This window comes from Arvicanthis niloticus, chromosome 4 (assembly GCF_011762505.2).
Source record: "Arvicanthis niloticus isolate mArvNil1 chromosome 4, mArvNil1.pat.X, whole genome shotgun sequence".
Classification (NCBI taxonomy): domain Eukaryota; kingdom Metazoa; phylum Chordata; class Mammalia; order Rodentia; family Muridae; genus Arvicanthis; species Arvicanthis niloticus.
Genome location: NC_047661.1, coordinates 624,058 through 647,570, shown reverse-complemented (window position 1 = coordinate 647,570; position 23,513 = coordinate 624,058). Strand labels below are relative to the sequence as shown.

At 50.5% G+C, this 23,513-nt stretch overlaps 1 non-coding gene across 1 annotated transcript; it reads right to left on the bottom strand.

Moving 5' to 3' along the window:
• Positions 1-1,732: 1,732 nt before the first annotated feature.
• Trnak-cuu (transfer RNA lysine (anticodon CUU)) lies at positions 1,733-1,806 on the bottom strand. The gene has a single exon. It is a non-coding gene; the product is annotated as a tRNA-Lys (tRNA).
• Between the last annotated feature and the right edge of the window lie 21,707 nt (positions 1,807-23,513).

Genomic DNA, 23,513 nt, shown 5'->3' with positions numbered 1-23,513 from the left:
TCCCACTATCCAACAAAGTGATTTCCTTTACACTGTCAACCACAGTGATGTCCACCACACTGTCCAACACAGAGATATGCTTTCCACTCTTCACCACAGGAACGTCCTCCCCACTGTCCACCAAAGAAAAATCCTCCCTACTGTGCTCCACAAGGACGTCCTCCTCATTGTTCACCACAGCGATATCCTCCTGTGTACCACAGGGACATCCTTCCCACTGTCCACCAAAGGTGCATCCTCCTTACTGACCACCACAGGGATGTCCTCCTGTTCTCCACAGTAACATCTTTCCCAATGCCCACCACAAGGACTTCCTCCCCACTGTCCACCAAGTGAAAACCTCCCCACAGTCAACCACAAGGACATTCTTCCCACTGTCCACCACAAGCAAATTCTCCCCACAGTATACCACAGGGAACACCTCCCCACTGTCCACCACAGAGATATCCTCCCAGTGTCTATCACAGAAACATCTTTCTCACTGTCCACCAGAGGGATGTCCTTCTCACTGCCCACCACAGGGATGTCCTCCTCAATGTTTACTACAGATATATCCTAACAACAGTCCCTCACAGGAATATCCTCCACACTGTCCACCACAGAAACGTTTTCCCCACTGTCCACCAAAAGGATGTCCTCCTACTGTCCACCAAAGAGATGTGCTTGCCACTGTCCACCACAGGGATGTCCTCCTCATTGTCCACCACAAAAATTCCTCCACACTGCCCACCACAGGGACGTCCTCCTTACTGACCACCACAGATATGTCTTCCTCACTGTCACCACAAGTATGTCCTCTTCACTGTCCACAAGAGGGAATCTCCCCATAGTCCACCACAAGTGCGTCCTGCATACTGACCACCACAGAGACTTCCTCCACACTGTCCACCAAAGAGATGTCCTCCTCATTGATCACCGCAGATATGTCTTCCTCATTCTCACCACAGGGATGTCATCTTCACTAACCACCAGAAGGAATAGCCCCACTGTCCACCACAGGGGTGTCCTACTTACTGATCACCACAAGAACGTCCTCCACACTGTCCACCAAAGAGATATCATCCCTACTGTCCACCACAGGGAAGTCCTACCCACTGTCCACAACAAGGACGTCCTCCTGTGCACAACAGGGATGTCCTCCCAACTGTCCACCACAGGAACATTATTCCCATTGTCCACCACAGAGACATCCTTTTAACTATCTACCACAGGTACGTCCTCCTCCTTGTCCACAACAGGGTCATACTCCAGTGTACCACAGAAATGTTACCACTCTACACGACAGGGGTGTCCTCCCCACATGTGGTGGATAGCCCTAGCCTCTTGTTGTCATGGTAACTCCATTCCTGGGAGGGGCTGCAAAGGAGGAGTGAATCTTGTAAACCTTCTGTCTAATCAAATTTGTTAAATAAAGGCTACAGCCAGTGATTGAGCAGTAGAAGAGGAGTGGGAGGAGCCAGAGGCAGGAAAAGAGGAAGACCAAGGAGAGGAGGGAGAAGCGGCAGAGTTGACAGTTGGTCGAAGCAGAGGGCAGTTGGTGGAGGAAGAGAAGATGAAGAAGACCTTGACCTAGGAAACCGCAAGTTGTTAATAGCTCTCATAGCCGGAGAAATAGTGTAGTTTAATGGTAAATCTGCCCAATCTAGGCATGCAGCATTCATTTGATATTTATTGACTTGTGTCTTTATTCTATGGACTCCCTATGGGCAAAAGATTCACCGCAACAAATTGGCGCCTAACGTGGGGCACGAACCCACGACCCTGAGATTAAGAGTCTCATGCTCTACTGACTGAGCTAGCCAGTACTCCCTATGGGCAAAAGATTTACCGCAACACCCACAGACCACCACAGGGACTTCCTCAACTCTGGCCACCATAGAGACATCCCCCCACTGTTCACCACAGGGAACTCCTCCCCACTGCCCACCACAAGGACATCCTCCGCACTGTCCACCACAGTGAAATTCTCCACAATGTCCACCACAAGAATATCCTTTCCAATGTACACCAGAGGGATGTCATCCCCACTATCCACCAAAAAATTTTCCCAACTCTGCACCACAAGGACGTCCTCCTCATTGTCCACCACAGGGATGTCCTCCTGTGTACCATAGAGATGTTCTTCCCACTGTCCACCAGAGGTGTGTCCTACTTACTGACCACCAAAGGGACATACTCCTGTGCACCACAGTAACATTGTTCCCACTGCCCATCACAAGGACTTCCTCCCCATTGTCCATTACAAAGAAAACCTCCCCACAGTCAACCACAGGGACACCCTTTCCAGAGTCCACAACAGGGAAATCCTCCCCACTGTTCACCACAGGGACATCTTTCTCAGTGTCCACCACATGTATGTCCTCTCCACTGTAAACCACAGGGATGTTTCCTCACTGTCCACCACAGGGACAACCTCCCCACTGTCCATCACAGAGATGACCTCCTCACTGTCCACCACAGAATGTCCTACACACTGTTAACAACATGGATGTTCTCCCACTGTCGACCACAGAAACATCTTCCTCACTGTCCACCACAGGGATGTCTCTTTATTGTCTACCACAGGGATGTGGTCCCCAGCGACCACCACAGGGATGTTCTCCCCACGGTCCTCCACAGATAAATCTTTTACACTGTGCACCATAGGGATGCCCTCCTCACTGTGACCACAGGGATGTTCTCTTCACTGTTGATGACAGGGACATCTTGCCCACTATCCAACACAGAGATATCCTCCCTGCTGTCTATCACAGGTATTCCTCCTGTGTATCTCATGGACGTCCTTCCCACTGTCCACCACAGTTGTATCCTTTTTACTGATCATTGCAGGGACATCCTCCTGTGCACCATAGTTAAGTCCTCCCCACTGCCCACCACATGGACAACCTCTCCACTGTCCATCACAGAGACATCCTCCTCACTGTCCAACACAGAGACATCCTACACATTGTCCACCACATAGATGTACTCCCCACTGTCTATTACAGGAAGTCTGCCCAACGGTCCACCACAGGGATGTCCTCCCAACTGTTCACCAGAATGATGTCCTCCCCACTGTCCACCACAGGGACAACCTTCCCACTGTCCACCATAGATTCCTACCCCTCACTGTCCACCAGAAGGATGTCCTCTCCATTGTAAACCACAGGGATACTCTCCACACTGTAGTCCTCAGAGACATCCTCCCCAGTGTCCACAAAAGGGAAATACTCCTCCCTGTCCACCACAGGGATGTCCTCCCCATTGTCCACCACAGAAAAGTCCTCCACACTGTTCACCACAGGGATGTCCTCCTCACTGACCACCACAGATATGTCTTCCTCACTGTCACCACAGGGATGTCCTTTTCACTGTCCAGCATAGGGACATCTGCCAAACTGTTCTCCACAGGGACGTCCTCCTGTGCACCACAGCAAACTCACTCCACTGTCCACAAAAGAGCTGTCCTCCCCACTGTCCACAACAGGGACATCCTCCCCACTGTCAATCACAGCGATGTCCTCCCCACTGTCCACCACAGGGAGGTCTTACTGTCCACCACAGAGACTTTCTTTTCACTGTCCACCACAGGGATGTCCCTCTGTGCACCATAGAAACGTCCTCCTGACTGCCCACCAGAAGGATGTTCCAACATTGTCCACAACAGTGATGTCCTTCCCACTGTCCACCACAAGGATGTCCTCCCCACTATGCACCACAGGTACATACATAGCACTTTCCACCACAGTGCTGTTTTTTAACTGTCCATGTCAGGGACATCCTCCCAACTGTCCACCACAGTGAAATCCTCCATGCTGTTCACCACAGGGAAGTCTTCCTCACTGTCCACCAGAAGGACGTACTCCTGGGCAACACAGCAATGTCCTCTCCACTGTCCACCACAAGTACATTCTCCTGTGCACCTAAGGGATGTCCTATCCACTGTCCACCACAATGATGTCCTCCCAGCTGTCTACACTTTCTCTCCCCTGTCCACCTCAGGGATGTCCTTCTCACTGTCAGCCAAAGAAATGTCCTCCCAAATGTCCACCATGGGGTTGTCCTTCTCACTGTCCGCCCAGGGGACATCCTCCCCACTGTTCACCCCAGGGACGTCCTCCTCACTTTACACCACATAGATATACTCCTTACTGTCCACCAAGGGAAGTCCTCTCCACTGTCCACCACAAAGATGTCCTCCTCACTGTCCACCACAAGGAAGTCTGCTCAAATGGTCACCACAGGGATGTACTTCCCACTGTTCATCACAGAGACATCCTCCCCACTGTCCACCAAAGAGACATCCTCCTCACTGTCTACCAAAGTGATGTCCTCCACACTGTCCACCACAGGGACATCCTTCTGTGCACCACCAGAATGTCCTCCCTACTTTTCACAAGAACATACACCCCACTGTCCACCACATTGCAATTTTTTTCCACTGTACAGCTCAGGAACTACCTCCCAACTGTCCACCACAGAAACCTCCTTGCTACTATCCACCAGAGGGATGTCCTTTTCACTGTCCACCACCAAAATGTACTCCTAACTGTCCACTAAAGGGACACCTAACTGTCCTCCTAACTGTCACCAAAGAGAAGTCCTCCTCACTGTCCACAACAGGGACGTCCTCCTCACTGTACTACACAGGGACATCTTCCACACTGACCACCTCAGGGACATCCTTCCCACTTTCCACTTTAAGGACGTCTTCCCTACAGTCCATTTCATTGCAATCCTCCACAATGTCCACCACAAATACATCCTCCGCACTGTCCAACACAGGGATTTCTTTCTCACTCTCAACCACAGGTAAGTCCTACCCACTGTTCACCTGAGGGTCGACCTTCCACTCTCCACTACAGAGACGTCCTCCCCTCTGTCTACCACAGAGATATCCTCCACACTGTCCGCCACAGGGATGGCCTCCCCACTGTCCACAACAGGGAAGTCCTCCCCATTCTTCAAAACAGAAATGGCCTCTTAATTGTCCACCACAGAAACATCCTCCCCACTGTCCACCACAGTGATATCCTCCCCACAGTCCACCATAGGGAAGTCCTGTCTGCTGTCCAACACAGGGATTTCCTTTCTACTGTTCCCCACAGAGACATGCTCCTCACTGTCCACCCCAGGGATTTCCTCCCCACTGTCCACCACAGGGATGTCCTCCCCACTGTCCACAACAGGGACATCTTCCTCACATTCCACCACAGGAATGTCCTCCTCACTGTCCACCAAAGTGATGTCCTCCCCACTCTCCACCACATGGACATCATCCCCACTGCAAACTTCAGAAAATTCCTCCTCACTGTCCACCACAAAAAGTCCTCCCCACTGTCCACCAATGGAAAGTTCTCACCATTGTCCACCACAGGGATGTTTTCTCACTGTCCACAACAGGAATGTCCTCCCCATAGTCCACCACATGGAATTGTTTCCCACTGTCACCACAGTGATGTCCTCTCCACTGTCCAACACAGTTATGTACTCCCAGCTGTCCATGACAGTGATTTCCACCCCACTGTCCACCACTGGGAATTCCTCCCCACTGTTCATTATAATGACATCCACCTCATTGTTCACACAGGGATGTTTTCCTAACTGTCCACCACAGGGATGTTTTCTTCAATGTCCACCACAGAAATGTTTTGTCCACTGTCCAACACAGGGAAGTCCTGTCCACTGTCCACAGCAGGGTCATCCTGCTCAACGTCCTCCACAGGCTAGCCTTCACCAATATCCACCACAAGGTTGTCTTCCCCACTATACACCACAGAAATATCTTCCCCACTGTCCATAACAGGGAAGTCTTCCCCACTGTCCACTATGGCTATCAATCTCATTTTTTACCACAGGGGTATCCTCCTAACTTTCTACCACAGGAATGTCTTTTTCAATGTCCACCACAAGGAAGTCCTCCACACTGTTCAACACAGGGACCTCCTTCTCACTTTCCACAACAGGGACATCCTCCACACTGTTCACAACAGGGAAGAACTCCTGTGCAACACAGCAATGTCCTCCCCAGAGTTCACCACAGGGAAGTCTTCCCCACTGTCCACCACATGGATTTTCTCTCCAGTTTTCACCACAGACACATGCTCCCCAATTTCCACCACAGGGATGTCCTCTCCACTGTACAATATAGGGATGTCCATCTCATTGTCCTCCACAGGGAAGACCTTCCCACTGTCCATCACAGGGACTTCCTCCTCATTGTCCACTACAGAGATGTTATCTCCACTCTCCACCTCAGGGACATCGTCCCCACTATCCAACACAGGAATGTCCTCCTGTGCAACAAGGAATGTACTTCCCATGATTCAACACAAGAATGTCCTTTACACTGTCCACAACAGTGAAATCCTCACTCTTCACCACAAAAAGTCCTCTTCACTGTCCTCTATAGTCAAGTCCTCCTCCTGTCAACTACAGAAAAGTTCTCCACTCTGTCCACCACAAGGACATCCTCCCCACTGTCCACTACAGGGATGTCCTCTCCACTGTCCACCACAGAAATGTCCTCTCACCTGTCCACCACAGGGACATCCTCCTCACTGTCCACCACAGAGATGTCCTCCCCATTGTCCACCACAGGAAGTCCTCCCCACAATCCACTACAAGGACATCATGCTTACTGTCCATCACATTGAATTCCTCAACATGTCCACCACAAAGACATCATTCACCTTGTCCACCACAGGGATGTCTTCCCCACAGCCCACCAAGATTATGTCCTTTAAACTGTCCACCACAGGGACATCTTCCCCACTGTTCACTACAGGGATGTCCTCCTTACTGTCCACCACAATGAAGTCCTTCCCACTGTCCACAACAGGGAAGTCCTCTCCATTGTCCACAAAAGGGATATTCTTTTCAGTGTCCACCACAGAAATGTCATTCTAAATCTCCACCAGAGTGACATCCTCTCCACTGTCCACCACAAAGACTTCCTCTTGTTTCGCCCAGAGACTTAATCCCCACTGTCCACCACAAGGGTATCTTCCCCAAAGACCACAACAGAGATGTCCTCCTCGCTGTCCACCACAGAAACTTCCTCCCAAGTGACCAATACAGAAACATCCTCCACACTATCCACCACAGGAATGTGCTGCTCACTGTCCACTACAAAGAGATCTTCTCCAATGTCCACCACAGGGATATCCTTCCCACTGTCCATCACAGGAACATCCTCCCCACTGTCCACCACAGTGACATCCTCCTCACTGTCCACCACAGGGAATTTCTCCCCATTGTCCACCACATGGATGTCCTCCTCACTCTCCACCAAAGAAAGGTCCTTCCCACTGTCCACAAAGACATCCTCCCCACTGTCCACCATAAAGACCTCATCTTGTGTCCCACAAAGATATCCTCCCCACAGTCCACCACAGGGGTGTCCTCCCCATTGACCATCACAGGGATGTCCTCCACACTGTACACCACAGGTACATCCTCTCCACTGTGCACCTCAGTAATATCCTCCACACTGTCCACCACAGCGACATTGTCCACACTGTATATTATGGGGACATACTCCTGTATACCACAGTGATGTCCTCCCCACTGTCCACCACAGGGGCATCTTCCCCACTAACCACAACAAAGACGTCCTCCACACTGTCCAAGACAGGGATATCCTCCCCACTGTCCACCACAGGTAAATCCTCGGCACTGTCTAACACCTGAATATTCTCCCCACTGTCCATCACAGTGTCATCCTCCTGTGCACCATTGGGATGTCCTCCCAATAATCCACCACAAAGATTTCCTCCTCAATATCCACAAGAATGATGTCCTCCCACCTGTCCAACATAGGGAAGTCCTATCCACTGTCCACCACAGTGACTTCCTCATGTGCACCACAGGAACTTCTTCCCAACTGTCCACCAAAAGGACATCCTTCCCACTGTCCACAAGGACATCCTCTCTATTGTTCACCACAGTAAAGTCCTTCCCAGTGTCCACTACATTTACGTCCTCCCCACAGTATGACACAGAGTCATCCTCCTCAATGTCCACCTCAAGGATGTTCTACACACTGTCCACCATAGGGGCATTCTCCTCAATGTCCAACACAGGACATTGCATTGCAGGAATGTTCTCCCCATGGTCCACCACAAGGATGTCCTCTGTGCTGTCCACCACAGTTAAATCCTCTCCACTGTCCACCAAAAAGATGTCCTCAGCACTGGACATTAAAGGGAGGTTCTCACTGTCAACCACAGGGAAGTCCTCCCTACTGTATACCACAGGGACTTCCTTTCCCACTGTCCACCAAAGGGATGTCCTCCCAACTGTCCAACACAATGACATCGTCCTCATTGTTTACCAGAGTAAAATACTCCCTACCTTTCACGACTGGGACGTCTTTCTCACTGATCACCATGGGGATGTCCTCCCCACTGTCCATGACAACCACAGGGAAGTCTTACCCACTGTCCACCAAAGGGACGTCCCCCTCACTGTCCACCACAGTGATGCCCTCCCAACTGTGCAACACAGGGTTGTCCTCCCCACTGTCCAAGACAGAGAAGTCCTCCCACTGTTAACCATAGGGATGTATTCCCCACTGCCCACAACAGGGATGTCCTTCACACTGTCCACCAAAGAGATGTCCTACCCACTGTCAACCACAGGGACATCCTCCTCATGGTCCAACACTGTCCACGACAGTGAAAGTTTTGACAATGTACATCACAGGGACATCCTCCTACTGTGCACAACCAGGACATCTTCTCCACTGTCCACCACAGGGATGTCCTTTTCATTGTCCAACACAGTAACATCCTCTCAACTGTCCACCAGAGGGACTTCCTTCTGTGCTCCATAAGAGTATCCTTCATGACATCATTCTGGTGGACAGTTGGGAGGACATCCCTGTGGTGGACAGTTGCAAGGACTTCCCTGTGGTGGACAGTGAGGAGGACATCCCTGTGGTGGACAGTGGGTAGGACGTCCTTGTGGTGGGCTGTGCAGAGGATGTTCCTGTGGTGGACAGTGGAAAGAACATCTCTGTGGTGGACAGAGGGAAGGCCGTCCCTCTGGTGGATAGTGGGGAGGATGTCCCAGTAGTGAACAGTAGGATGTCTTTGCTGTGGACAGAGTGGAGGACGTCCCTGTGGTGGACATTGGAAATGACATCTCTGTGGTGGACAGTGGGGTGATTTTCTGTGGTGCACAGGAGGTCATCACTGTGGTGAACAGTTTGGAGAATATTCCTGTGGTGAACAGTGAGAAGGATGTCCCCATTGTGGACATCTGTGTTGTGGACAGTTGGGAGGACTTCCCTGTGGTGGACAGTGAAGAGGACATCCCTGTGGTGACAGTTAGGAGAATATCCCGGTGGTGGTCAATGAGGAGTATGTCCCTGTGGTGGACAGAAGGGAGGATATTTCTGTGGTGGACAGTGGTGAGGACATCTTTGTTGTGGGCAGTGAGTAGGACCTCTCTGTGGTGGACAGTAGGAAAGACGTCCCTGTTGTGGACAAAGGGGTGGATGTCACTGAGGTGGACAGTGGGAACGATGTCCCTGTGGTGGACAGTGGGGAGGACTTCTCTGTAATGAACCGTGAGGAGGACATCCCTGTGGTTTACAGTGCCGAGGACATCCGTGTGGTGGACAGAGGGAAGGAAGTCCCTGTGGTGGACAGTGGGGAGAATTTCACTTTGGTGGACTGTGGGGAGGACGTCCTTGTGGACAGTTGGGAGTAAGTTTCTGTGGTGTAGTGGTGGATAGTGGAAAGGATTTCTGTATGCTGTTGAGTGCGAAGGATATCTCTGTGTTGGACATTGGTGAGGTCATCCCTGTTTTGCACTGGAGGATGTCCTTGTGGTACACAGTTGGGAGGATGTCACTGTGGTTTACAGTGGGAAGGACATTACTGTGTTTGACAGTTGGGAGGACATCCCTGTGGTGGACAGTGAAAAGAATGTCCCTGTGGTGCACAGTGGTGAGGGCGTCCCTGTTGTGCACAGTAGGATGTCCCTGTGGTGCACAGCAGGGAGGATGTCCCTTTGGTTAACAGTGAAAAGAATGTCACTGTGCTGGATATTGTTGAGAACATTCCTGTGGTGGAGAGTGGGAAAAACATCCCTGTGGTGTCCAGTGGGGTGGATGTCTCTGTGGTGGATGGTAGGAAGAATGTACCTGTTGTGGACTGTGGGAAAACATCCCTGTGGTAAACATTGGGGGGACGTCCCTGTGGTGGACAGTGGAAAAGACGTCCCTGTGGTGAACAGTGGGGAGGACATTCCTATGTTGGACAGTGGGTAGGACATCCCTGTAATGGACAGTGGGGAGGACGTCCCTGTTGTGGACAATGGGAAGGACATCAAAGTGTTGGACAGTTGGGAAAGACGTTTTGTGGTGGAGATTGGGAAGAATGTCTCTTTGGTGGACAGGAGGGTGGACTTCTCTGTGCTGGACTGTATGAAGGATATCCTTGTGGTGGACAGTGGGGAGGATGTTGCTGTGGTGGACAGTTGAAAGGACATCCATGTGGTGGACAGTGAAGAAGACCTGTCCATGGAGGAGAGTGGGGAGGACCTCCCTGTGGTGGACAGTGGGTAGGAGGTCCCTGTGGAGGACAGTGGGTAGTACGTTCTTGTGGTGGAAAGTGGGGAAGTCATCCCTGTGGGTGACAGTGGGAAGCACATCCCTGTTATGGTCTGAGAGGACAATGTCACTGAGGTGGACAGTGGGAAGGATGTCCCTATTGTGGACAGCAGGGAGGACCTTTCTGTTTTGAATTGTGGGAAGGACATCCCTGTTTTAGACAGTGGGGAAGACATCCCTGAGGTGGACAGTGGGAAGGATTTCACTGTGGTGCACTAGAGAACATCCCTGTGGTGCATAGTCGTAAGGATGTCCATATGGTGGAGAGTGTGGGGGGATATTTCTGTGGTGGACAGTGGGGAGGATGTCCCTGTTGTTTACAGTGGGAAGGCCTTCACTGTGTTTGATAGTTGGGAGGACATCCTTGTTGTGGACAGTTGGGAGGATGTCCCTGTGGTGGAGAGTTGAGAGGATTTCACTGTGGTGGACAGTGCAGATGATGGCCTTGTGGACAGTAATGACAATGTTCCTGTGGTGCACAAGAGAATGTCTCTTTGGTGGACAGTGAGAAGGATGTCCTTGTAGTGGGTAGTGCTGAGGACATCTATGGGGTGGACAGTGGTAAGAACATCCCTGTTGTGCACAGGAGGATGTCCCTGTGGTGTACAGTGGGAAGGACATACCTGTGGTGGACAGTGAAGAGAACTTCCCTGTGGTAGACCGTTGAAATGATGCCCTTGTGGTCGACAGTGGGAAGGACGTCCCTTTGGAGGACAGTGGGGAAGACATCACTGTGGTGGACAGGCAGAAGGATGTCCCTGTGGTGGACAGAGTGGAGGACCTCCCTGTGGTGGAGAGTGGGTAGGATGTCGCTGTGGTAACCAGTGCAGAGGATATTTGTGTGGTGGACGGTGGTGAGGACTTCCCTGTAGTGCATATTGATGAGGACAACCATGTTGTGGACAGTGGTAAGGATGTCTTTGTTGTTCACAGGAGGATGTCCCTGTGGTGGACAGTGGGAAGGACATCTGTTTGGTGGGCAGTGGAAAGGATGTCCCTGTGGTGAACAGTTGGGAGGATCTCCCTGTGGTGGACAGTGTGGAGGACATTTCTGTGGTGGACAGAGGGATGAACATCTCTGTGGTGGAATGTGGGGAGGACATCACTTTGATGGACAGTGGGGAGAACGTTTCTGTGGTGGAAAGTGGGAAGAATGTCCCTGTGGTAGGCAGCAGGGAGGATATCTCTGTGTTCGACAGTGGGAAGGACATCCCTGTTGTGGACAGTAAAAGGATGTCCCTTTTGTGCACATTGGTGAAGATGTCCCTCTGGTGAACAGTGGGAAGGACGTCTCTGTGGTGGACAGTGGTGAGGACCACCCTGTGGTAGACAGTGGTAAGGACGCCCATGTGGTGTACAGCAGGGAGGACCTCACTTTGGTGGACAGTGGGAAAGACGTCCCTGTGGTAAACAATGCAACGTATGTCCCTGTGGTGAACAGTGGGAAGGACGTCACTGTGCTGGACATTGGTGAGGAGGACCCTGTGGTGGACAGTTTTAAAGATGTCCTTGTGGTTCACAGGAGGATATCCCTGTGGTGGACAGTGGGGAGGACCACACTCTGGTAGACTCTGGGGTAGGACGTTCCTATGGTGGACAGTGGGGAGGACATGTATGTGGTGGACAGTGGGGAAGATGTCCGTGTTGTGGACAGTGAGAAGGATGTCCCTTTGGTGGACAGTGGGAAAGACATCCCTGTGGTGGACTGTGGGGAGAAACTCCTTGGGGTGGACAGTGGGGAGGATGTCCCTGTGGTGGATAGTGGGTAGGACCTTTCTTTTGTGGACAGTGGAATGGACGTACTTGTGGAGAACAATGGGGAGTACGTCTCTGTTGTGTAGAGTGAGATGGATGTTTCTGTAGTGGACAGTTGGGAACATATTTGTGTGATGGACAGTTAGGAAGAAGTCCCTGTGGTAAACAGTGGAAAGGAAGTCCTTTTTGTGGACAGTGGAAGGATGTCCATGTGGTGGACAATGGGAAGGATGTTCCTGTTGTAGACAGTGGGGAGGTTCTCCCTGTGGTGGACAGTAAGTAGGACGTCCCTGTGGTGGACAGTGGGGAGGACGTTTCTGTTTTGGACAACTGAGAGGATGTTACTGTGGTGGATAGTGTGAAGGACATCCCTGTGGTGGACAGCAGGGAGGACCTCTCTGTGGTGGACAGTGGTAAAGACGTCCCTGTGATAGACAGTGATGAGGATGTTTCTGTTGTGGACAGTGGAAAGGACGTCCCTGTTGTGGAAAGGTGTGAGGACCTCCCTGTTGTGGATATTGGGAAGGAGGTCCCTGTGTTGAACAGTGGAAAAACGTTTCTGTGGTGGACAGTGGAGAGGACCTCCTCATGATGGAAAGTGTAAAGGACGTCACAGTGGTGGACAGTGGTGAGAACGTCCCTGTGGTGTACAGTGGTGAGGAAGTTTCTCTGGTGCAAAGGAAAACATTCCTTTGGTGGACAGTGAAAAGTACATCTCTGTGGTGGACAGTAGAGGGAACCACCCTGTGATGGACAGTGGGAAGAACCTTTATGTTGTGGGCAGTGGGAAGGACGTCCCTGTTGTCAATATTGGGAAGGACCTCCTTGTGGTGAACAGTGGGAAGGATATCCCTTTGGTGGACAGTGGTGAGGATGTCCCTGTGGTGGACAGTGGAAAGGACATCCCTGTGGTGGACAGTGAAGAGGACATCTCTGCGATAGACAGTGGTAAGAACATTTCTGTTGTGCATGGAAAAATGTCCCTGTGGTGCACAGTGGAAAGGATGTTCCTGTGGTGAAGAGTGGAAAGGATTTACCTGTGGTGGACATTGGTAAGGATGACCCTGTGGTAAATAGTGGTAAAAATGTGCCTGTGTAGACAGCAGGGAGAAACTCTTTGTGGTGGACAGTGGGTAGGATGTCCCTGTGATGGAAAGATGGGAGATAGTCACTGAGGTGGTCATTGGGAAGGATATCCCTGTGGTATAGAGTGGTGAGTACTTCACTGTAGTGCACAGTGAGGAGGGCATCCCTGTGGATTATACTGTGGAGGACATCCATGTGGTGGACTGTGGGGAGGACCTCCCTGTGGTGGACAGTGGGGAGGACCTCACTGTGGTGGATGGTGGGGAGGATGTTCCTTTGGTGGACAGTGAGTAGGATGTCCCTGTAGTCGACAGTTGGAAGGATGTCCCTGTGGTGGACTGTGGGAAGGACATTTCTTTGGTTTACAGTGGGAAGGACGTCCATGTTGTGGACAGTGGGAAGAATGTCCCTGTGGTGGACAGTCAGGAAGAACTCTCTGTGGTGGACAGTGGGAAGGATGTCCCTGTGGTGGACCGTGTGAAAAACATCCCTGTGGTGGACAGTGTGGTTGATGTCACTTTGGTTGACATTGTGGAGGATGTCCCTGTGGTAGACAGTTGGAAGGACGTCTTTCTGGTGGACAGTGAAAAGGATGTTCCTTTGGTGGACAGTGGGAAGGACATCCCTGTGGTGGACAGTGGAGAGGACTTCCTTTGGTGGACAGTGGGGAGTACATCCCTGTGGTGGACAGTGGGGAGGACGTCCTGTGGTGGACAGTGGTGAGGATGTTTCTCTGGTGCAAAGGAGAACGTCCCTTTGTTGGACATTGGGAATGATGTCCCTGTTGTGGAGAGTGCGGAGGACATCTCTGGGGTAGTCAGTGGTGAGGACATCCCTGGTGTGCACAGGAGGATGTTCCTGTGGAGCACAAGGGTGAGGACATCACTGTTGTGCACGGGAGGATGTCCCTGTGGTGCACAGTGAGGAGGATGTCCTTGTGGTGAACAGTGAGAAAGATGTCCCTGTGGTGGACAGCTAGGAGGAATGCTCTGTGGTGGACAGTGGGAAGGACCTCCCTGTGGTGGACAGTGGGAAAAGCGTCCCTGTGGTGGACAGTTGGAAGGAAGTCCCTGTTGTGGAGAGGAAAGTACTTCCCTTTGGTGGACAGTGGGGAGAACGTCCCTGTGGTGGACAGTGGGGAGCACGTCCCTGTGATGGACAGTGGGGAGGACGTCCTGTGGTGGACAGTGGTGAGGACGTTTCTCTGGTGCAAAGGAGAACATCCCTTTGGTGGACATTGGGAAAGATGTACTTGCTGTGGAGAGTACGGAGGACATCTATGGAGTAGACAGTGGTGAAAACATCCCTGGTGTGCACAGGAGGATGTTCCTGTGGTGCACAAGGGTGAGGACATCACTGTTGTGCACGAGAGGATGTCCCTGTGGTGCACAGTGGGGAGGATGTCCTCATGGTGAACAGTGAGAAGGACGTCCCTTTGGTGGACAGCTGGGAGGACCTCTCTGTGGTTGACAGTAGGAAGGACCTCCCTGTGGTGGACAGTGGGTTGACGTCCCTGTGGTGGACAATGGGGAGGACATCCCTGTTTTGGACAGTGGGGAGGACGTTACTGTTGTGGACAGTGGGAAAGACGTCCCTGTGGTGGACATCAGGGAGGACCTCTCTGTGGTTGACAGTGGGAAAGATGTCTCAGTGATGGACAGTGATGAGGACGTTTCTGTGGTGGACAGTGGATTGGAAGTCCTTGTGGTTGACAGTGGAGAAGACCTTCCTGTGTTGGACAGTGTGGTGGACGTGCCAGTGGTGGACAGTGGAGAGAATCTCCCCATGGTGGACAGTGGGAAAAACGTCCCTATAGTGGACAGTGGGGAAGATGTTTCTGAGGTGGACAGTGGGGAGGACATCCCTCTGGTGGACAGTGGTGAGGATGTTCCTCTGGTGGACACTGGAGAGGAAGTTTCTGTGGAGGTCAGTAAAGAGAATGTTTCTGAGGTGTACAGGGGAGAGGACGTCCCTGTTTTATACAGTGAGGAGGACATCCCTGTGGTTGACAAGAGTGAGGACAGCCCTGTGTTGGACAGTTGAGAGGAGGTTCCTGTGGTGGACTGTGTGAAGGACATCCCTGTTGTAAATAGTGGGCAAGATATCCCTATTGTAGACACTGAGGTATGTGTTTTTACATAAACAATGTGGAGGACTTTTCTCTGGTGGACAGTGAGGAGGATGTACCTGTGGTAGACAGTTGGGAGGACTTTCCTCTGTTGGACAGTGATGAGGAAATCACTGAGTTAGACAGTGGTAAAGACGTACCTGTGGTGGACAGTGGGGAGGATTTCAGTGGGGTGGACAGTAGGGAAAACATTCCTGGGGTGGACAGTGGGGTGAACGTCCCTGTGGTGGACAGTGGGGAGAACTTCCCTGATGTATACAGTGAGGAGGACATCCCTGTAATTGACAGTGGCTAGGACACCCTTGTGGTGGACAGTGGAGAGCAGGTCCCTGTGTTGGACTGTGTGGAGGATGTCCCTGTTGTAAATAGTGGGGAGGATATTTCTGTGGTTGACAGTGAGGTATGTGTCTTTCACATAAACAATGTGGAGGACTTTTCTCTGGTGGACAGTGAGGAGGATGTTCCTGTGGTGGAGAGTGGGGAGGACTTCCATCTGGTGGACAGTGAGGAGGAAATTTCTGTGGTGGACAGTAGAAAGGATGTCCCTGTGATTTACGGTGGGGGGGATTTTAGTGGGGTTGACAGTGGGGAGGATGTCCTTGTAGTGGATAGTGTGAAGAACATTCCTGTGGTGCATTGGAGGACGTCCCTATGGTGGACAATAAGGAGGACATCTCAGTGGTCGACAGTGCAGAAGACATCTCTGTGGTAGACAGTGAGGAGGAAGTCCCTGTGGTAGACAGTGGACAGGATGTCTTTTTGGTGGACATTGGGGAGGATGTCCCTGTGGTAGACAGTGGGGAGGATTTCCCTGTAGTGGACATTATGGAAGACGCACCTTTGGTGAACAGTGGGAAGGATATCTCTGTGTTGAACACTGGGGAGGAAATCCCTGAGGTGGACAGTAAGGAGAACGTCCAAAAAGCGGACAGTGGAAAGCATTTATTTCTTGTGGACAATGAGGAGGAGGTAACTGTGGTGGACAGTGGGAAGGATGTCCCTTTGGTGGACAGTAGGGAGAACTTCCCTGTTGTATACAGTGAGGAGGACATCAATGTGGTAGACAGTGGGTTGGATGTCTCTGTGTTGGATGGTGGGAATAATGTACCTGTGGTGGACAGTAGGAAGGACATCTCTATGGTAATCAATAAGGAGGATGTCCCTGTAGTGGACAGTGGTAAGAATGTCCTTGTGGTACACAGGAGGACATGCCTGTGGTGGACAGAGGGGAAAACATCCCTGTGATGAACAGTGGGGTTGACGTCTCTGTGTTGGATGGTGAGAAGAACGTACCTGTGGTGGACAATGATGAGTATGTCTTTTTGGTGACCAGTGGTAATGATATCTTTTTGGTGGACAGTGGGTATGATGTTTCTGTGGTGGACAGTGGGGAGGATGTCCCTCTGGTGGACACTGGGGAGGAAGTTTCTGTGGTGGTCATTAAAGAGGATGTCCCTGAGGTGGAAAATAGGGAGAACATCTCTGTTGTGTACAGTGAGGAGAAAGTTTTTGTGGAGAACAGTGGGGACGACGTCCTTGTGTTGGACAGTGGGGAGAACTTTCCTGTTGTATACAGTGAGCAGGACATCCCTGTGGTTGACAGTGGTGAGGACACCCCTGTGGTGGACAGTTGAGAGGAGGTCCCTGTGGTGGACTGTATGAAAAACATCCCCGTTGTAAACAGTGAGGAAGATATCCCTATGTAGACAATGAGGTATGTGTCATTTACATAAACAATGTGGAGGACTTTTCTCTGGTGGACAGTAAGAGGGATATCCCTGTGGTGGACAGTGCGGAGAATTTCCCTCTGGTGAACAGTGAGGAGGAAATCCCTGAAGTGTACAGTGGAAAGGACGTACCTGTGGTGGACAGTGGGGAGGATTTCAGTGGGGTGGACAGTGGGGAGGATGTCCTTTTGGTGGATAGTGGGCAGAATGTTCTTGTGGTACATAGGAGCATGTTTCTGTGGTGGACAATAAAGAGGACATTCCAGTGGTGGACAGTGCAGAGGACATCTCTGTGGTAGACAGTGAGGAGGACGTCCCTGTGGTAGCTAGTGGAAAGGACATCCTTGTGGAGGATGTCCCTGTGGTAGACAGTGGGGAGATTGTCCTGGTCATGGACATTTGGAAAGACGCACCTTTGGTGGACAGTGGGAAAAATATCCCTGTGTTGGACACTGGGGAGGATGTTTTTCTGGTAGACACTGGGAAAGAAGTCCTTGTGGTGGACACCAAGGAGGACATCCCAGAGGTGGACAGTTGGGAGGACTTTCTTGTAGACAGTGAGGAGGATGTCACTGTGGAGGGCAGTGTGGAGGACATTCCTGTGGTGGACAGTGGGGAGGACTTCCCTGCTGTATACAATGAGGAGGACATCCCTGTGGTTGACAGTGGCGAGGATACCACAGTGGTTGACATTGCAGAGGACATCTCTTTGGTTGACAGTGTGGAGTACATCCCTGTGGTGGTTAATGAGGAGGACGCCTCTGTGGAGGAAAGTGAAGAGGACGTCTCTGTGGTATACAGGAGGATGTCTTTGTGGTGGACAGTGGGGAAGACGTTTCTGTGGTAGAAAATGAGGAGGACATACCTGTATACATACCAAAAAAGAGAAGAATGTGTACTATGTGAGTTAAAGACAACTGTTAGAGAGGGGAAAACAATAAATGTGTGTTACTTTTGCAGTTAGTGGTAAGACATATTCTTTGATTTTGGTATATACACTTTAGTAGCCGGCCAAGCATTATGCTTTGTTTTGTATACTATGTACAAATAAGTACCTGTATCGCAGCTAAAATGCATGATACAATGTAAGGAATTTCCCATCTGTATAAATACCCAAGGAGAAAAGAATGTTTACTGCCTAGGTTAAAGACAACTATTAGAGATCTGAAAACACTAAATGCACATTACTGGTGCAGTTTAAGTTAAGACATGTTCTTTTCATTTTGGTATAAACACTGTATTAGCCGGCCAAGCATTGTTCTTTCTTTTGTATACTATGTACAAATAAGTACCTTTATTGCAGCTAAAATGCATGATACAATGTAAGGTAGTTCCCATCTGTAAAAATAACCAAGGAGAAAAGCATGTGTAGTATGTGAGTTAAAGACAACTATTAGAGAGCTCAAAACACTAAATGCATGTTACTTGTGCATTTTGAGTTAAGACAGGTTTTTTAATTTTGGTATAAACACTGTATTAGCTGGCCATGCATTGTCCCTTTGGTGGACAGTGGGAAGGATATCCCTGTGCTGGGCAGTAGGTATGACATACCTGTGGTGGAATGTGGGAAGGAAGTCCCTGTGGGGGACACTGTGGAAGATGTCCCTGTAGTGGACTGTAAGGAGGATGTCCCCGAGTGTACAGTGTGGAGGACTTCCATGTTGAGGAAATTGAGAAGGACATCCCTGTGGTAGACAGCAGGGAGGATGTCCCTGCGTTGTACAGAGGGGAGGATATCCCTGTGGTGGACTGTGGGGAGGATGTCCTTGTGGTGCACAGTGGGGAGGACGTTCCTGTGGTGGACAGTGGGGAGGATGTTTCTATGGTGTTCAATGGGGAAATATCCCTGTGGTGGACTGTGGGGAGGGTGTCCTTCTTGTGGATAGTGGGGAGGACGTTCCTATGGTTGACAATGCAGAGGAAGATTTTATGGTGAACAGTGAGGAGGACATCCCTGTGGTAAACAGTGGGGAGGATATCACAGTTGTGAACAATGCGGTGGGTGTCCCTTAGGTAAACAGTGTGTAGGACATCCCTCTGGTGGACACTGAGGAGGAAATCCCTGTGATGGACAGTGGGGTGGATGTCTCTTTGGTGGACAGTGGGGAGGATTTCAGTGTGGTGGGCATTGAAGAGGATGTCCCTTTGGTGGACAATAAAGAGGACATCCCTTTGGTGGACAGTGCAGAGAACATCTCTATTGTCGACAGTGAGGAGGACATCCCAGTGTTGGACACTGGGGAGGACATCTCTGTGGTGGACAGTGGGGAGAATGTCCCTCTGTTGGACAGTGGGGAGGATGTCCCAGTAGTGGACAGTGGAAAGGACATTCCATGGGGGACAGTAGTGAGAACACCTCTATGGATGACAGAGAGGAGGACGTACCTCTGGTGGAAAGTGGGGAAGTCGTCACTGTGGTGGAAAGTGGGAAAGACGTCCCTGCCATGGACAATGGGGAAGATTTCAGTGGGGTGGACTGTGGAAAGGATGTTCTTGGGGTGGACAGTGGAAAGAAAGTTCCTGTGGTATACAGATGGATGTCTCTTTGGTGCACAATAAGAAGGTCGTCCCTGTGCTGGAGAGTTGGGAGGACATCCCTGTTTTGGAGAGTGGAAAGGACTTTCATGTTTTGGACAGTGAGGAGGATATCCTTGTGGTGGACAGTAGTGAGGACGTCTCTGTGGTGGAGAGTGAGGAGGACTTTCCTTTGGTGGACAGTGCAGAGGACATTTTTGTGGTGGACAGTGGTGTGGACATCTCTGTGGTACACAGGAGGATGTCCCATTGGTGGACAGTGGGGAGAATATTTCTGTTTTAGACAGTGGGGAGATCATCGCTGTGGTGGACAGTGGGAATGAATTCACTGTGGTGGAAAGTGGGAAAAATATCCATGTGATAGACAGTGAGGAGGAGAGGCCTGTGGTGAACAATGTGGTAAATGTCCCTGTGGTGGACAGTGGAAAGGATGTCCCTGGGCTGGACAGTTTCAAGGATGTCCCTGTGGTGGACAATGTGGAGGACATCTCTGTTGTGAACAGTGGTGAGGACATCCCTGTTGTGCACAGGAGAATGTCCCTGTGGTTCACAGTAGAGGATGTTTCTGTGGTGGACAGTGGGAAGGACATCCTTGTGGTATAGAAGAGGACATTCCAGGGGTGAAGAGAGGGGGAAACATCACTGTGGTGAACAGTGACATGGACGTCTCTGTGGTGGATGGTGGGAAGCACATACCTGTTGTGCACAGTGGGAACAACATCCCTGTGGTGGACAGTGGGAAGGATGTCCATGTAATGGACATTAGGGAGGATGTCTCTGTTGTGGACAGTGGGGAAGACTATGGTGTACAGGAGTACGACACTGTGGTGGACAGTGTGGACAACATCCTTGTGGTGGTCAGTGGAGAGGTCCCCTTGTGGTAAACAGTGGGGAGGATGTTCCTGTGGTACACAGAAGCATGTCACTCTTGAGGGGAGTGTGAAGATTGTCTCTTGTTTACAGTTTGGAAGACAACGCTGTTGAGGACAGTGGGGAGGACATACTTGTGGTGGACAGTGGGGAGGACGTCACTGTGGTGGACAGTTGGGAGGACATCTCTATGGTGGATAGTATGGTGGATGTCCAGTTGTGGTCAATGGGGAGGACACCTCTGTGGAGGAAAAATGAAAAAATGTCTCTATGGTATACAGGAGGACATCTTTGTGGTGGACAGTGGTGAGGATGACTTTGTAATGGACAGTGGGGAAGACATATCTGTGGTGGATAGTGAGGAGGACGTACCTGTGGTTGAGTGTGGGGAGGACATCTGTGGGGGAAAATGTGGAGGATGTTGTGGTGGTGCAAAGGAGTACATCCCTGTGGTGGACAGTAAGAAAAATGTCCTTGTGGTGGACAGTGGGGAGGACGTCTCTGTGGTGGACAGTGGGAAAAACATTTCTGTACTGGACAGTGTGGAGGAAGTCCATGTGGTGGTCAGTGTTGAGGATGCCCCTTTAAAGGACATTGGTGAGGAAGTCCCTTTGTTACATAGGAGAAAGTCCCTCTGATGGACGGTGGGGATGATGTTCTGGTGGTGGACAGTGGGAAGAATGTTCTTGTGGTGGACAGTGGGGAGGATATCTTTGTGGGGTACACTGGGGAAAACCTCCTTGTGGTAGACAGTAAGGAAAACTTCACTGTGGTTGACAGTGAGGAGTACATACATATTGTGGACAGTGTGGAGGATGTCTCTATTGTTGAGTTAAGGACATCACTGTGGCAGACTGGAGAACGTCCCTGAAGTGGACATTGGGGAGGTTGTCCCTTTGTTGTGAAGGAGGATGTCTTTGTGGTGGACAGTGGGGAGGACATCTCTGTGTTGGACTGTGGGTAGTAAGTTCGTGTGGTGGACAGTGGAGAGGACTACCCGTGATGGACAGGGAAGAGGACATTACTGTGGTGGACAGTGGGGAGGATGTTTCTGTGGTGAACAGCAGGAAGGACTGGCCTGTGGTGGAAAGTGGGCAGGATGTTTCTAAGGTTGACAGTGAGGAGGAATTACCTGTGATGGACAGTAGGGAGTAGGTCTCTGGGGAGGACATTGGGGAGGATGTCCCTGTGGTGGTCAGTGTCCAGGATGCCACTTTGGATAACAGTGCTGAGGAAGTCCCTGTGGTACATAGGAGGATGTCCCTGTAGTGGTCAGTGGGGATGACATCCCTGTGATGGACAGTGGGGAGAACTTCCCTGTTGTAAACATTAAGGAGGACATTTCTGTGGTAGACAGTAGGGAAGATGTCCCTGTCCTGGACAGTGGGAAGGACAGGCCTGTGGTGGACAGTGAGAAGGAGTTCTTTTGGTAAACAGTGGTGAGGATATTTCTGTGGTGGACAGTAAGTTGGGCCTCTATTATTTAAACAGTGTGAAGGACTTCCATCTGGTGTACTTTGAGGAGGACGTCCCTGTTATGGACAGTGGGGAGGACTTATCTCTGGTAGACAGTGAAAAGGACATCTCTGTGGTGGAGAGTGGAGAGGTTTACTGTGTGGTGGACACTGGAGAGAAAGTCCCTGTAGTACACAAGAGTACGTCCCTGTGGTGGAGAGTGTGGAGGACGTCCCTGTGGTTTACAGTGTGGAGGACATCTCTGTGGTGAACAGTAGGGACATACCAGTGGTGGACTGTGTGGAGGATGTACCTGTGGTGGACAGTAGGGAGGATTTTTCTGTGGTGGCCAGTGTGGAGAACTTCCATGTGGTGGTCAATGGGGAGGACCCTCTGTAGAGGAAAGTGGGGAGGACCGCTCTGTGGTGGACAGTGGGGAGGATGTCCCTGTGGTGGACAGTGGAAAGGATTTTTGTGGTGCACAGTGGGGAGACATCTCTGTGGTACACAGGAGGATGTGTTTGTGGTGGACAGTGGAGAGGACATCTTTGTTGTGGACAGTTTGAAGGATGTATCTGTGGTGGAAAGTGAGGAGGACACACCTGTATAAATACAGGAGAAAAGCATGTGTACTACGTGAGTTAAAGACAACTATTAGAGAGCTGCAAACACTAAATGCATGATACTTGTTCAGTTTGAGTTAAAACATGTTCTTCTGATTTTGGTATAAACAGTGTATTAGCCGGCCATGCATTGTTCTTTGTTTTATATACTATGTCCAAATAAGTACCTGTATTGCAGCTAAAAAGCACGATACAAGATAAGGCAGTTCCCATCTGTAAAATACCCAAGGAGAAAAGCATGTGGACTATGTGAGGTAAAGACAACTATTAGAGAGCTGAAATCTCTAAATGCATGTTACTCGTGCAGTTTGAGTTAAGACGTATTCTTTTTATTATGGTATAAACACTGTAGTAGCCGGCCAAGCATTGTGCTTAGTTTTGTATACCATGTACACAAAAGTACATATATTACAGCTAAAACACATGATACAATGAAAGGCAGTACCCGTCTGTATAAATACAAAAAAAGAAAAGCATGTATACTACCTGAGTTAAGGGCAACTATTATAGGGCAAAAAAACACTAAATGCATGTTACTTTTGCAGTTTGAGTTAAGATGTGTTTCTTGATTTTGGTATAAACACTGTATTAGCCAGCCATGCATTGTCCCTTTGGTGGACAGTAGGAAGGACATTCCTGTGGTGGACAGTGGGTATGACATTCTTGTGGGAGACAGTAAGGAGAATGTCCCTGTGGTGGATACTGGGGAGGAAGTCCCTGTGATGGACAGTAAA